Raw genomic sequence first — 1,010 nt, forward strand, 5'->3', positions numbered from 1 at the left:
AATCCGCAAATTTCTGATATTAGAAAAAAAAAACAGAGTAACCAGAACTCGCAACAAAAATAGAATGACTAATCGGGGAAAGAAGGTTCAACATTCACAATAACAAATCATTAGAAATTAAGAATGAGGAATGAAGCAAAAATAAAAAGCAGTTATACCAATGTGACAGACTGTATGATGATCGAAGCAGAAGAGCAAGCTACAACTGTAAAAAGGAGATTAGAAGATTCATATCGCGGACATTGCGGCGCAGAATAAAGTGATAACAAGAAGCAGAAGAAGCAAAGAATCGTCGGCAACAAGAAGAAGAAGAAGAAGAAGAGAAAAGCGAGAATGGAGTGTGAGTGTATATGTATGTATGTATGTATGGGATGGGTGTAGTCTATTGTAGTAAGAGAGTGGACACCATGGTTGGGTGGATTCACGAGCACGCCATTGGAGTGGCGATCTAGATCGGGTGCAGAGGGGTGCACCTCCACTTCCCGTGATCGGAGATCTAACGGTCACCGTTTAGTGCCATGCTCTGTGGAACTGTACTCACAGACTCGGTGACAGTGAGTGAGTGAGTGAAGTGAAAAAATATAAATAAGCTAAGGTGTGGGGTGTGGAGCATGGGTCAGGCCAGGGTCACACTCTCACATGTGTTTTTATCAGAGACATGATAATTTTATGATAATTTTCCTTGTAATAAGACAACCTTATGGAAAATTTTGTAATATATTTATAATCTTCAACTAAAATAAATTATTAATAAAATTTTTTAGAAGGTTTTGTGATAAATTTAAAGATTTCGAAAAAAAATTTTAAACAAGTTTTTTTTTGAAATAATTAAAATAGATTTATAAGTTTCTGATAAGACAATAAATTCTGTCTAACATTTTAATGTGAATTTGATTTATATTTTTATTTTTTGTTTTTTAATATTTCTGTTCTTATAATTTTATGAAATAAAAAACGAGAAGTAAAAATAAGAAATAAAATTTTATTATTTTTACTTTTTTTTACAAAAT

The 1,010-nt window shown here is 32.6% G+C and overlaps 1 protein-coding gene across 1 annotated transcript in view; it reads right to left on the reverse strand.

Moving 5' to 3' along the window:
* LOC107483928 (subtilisin-like protease SBT2.6) overlaps positions 1-570 on the reverse strand; it is a 7,225-nt gene extending 6,655 nt beyond the window's left edge. Inside the window, exon 1 of the mRNA XM_021140314.2 lies at positions 159-570. The gene's annotated coding sequence lies outside the window, so the exon portion shown is untranslated. The remainder of the gene's footprint in view (positions 1-158) is intronic.
* Positions 571-1,010: the final 440 nt, after the last annotated feature.

Source organism: Arachis duranensis, chromosome 4 (genome assembly GCF_000817695.3).
Source record: "Arachis duranensis cultivar V14167 chromosome 4, aradu.V14167.gnm2.J7QH, whole genome shotgun sequence".
In the NCBI taxonomy this organism is placed as follows: Eukaryota; Viridiplantae; Streptophyta; class Magnoliopsida; order Fabales; family Fabaceae; genus Arachis; species Arachis duranensis.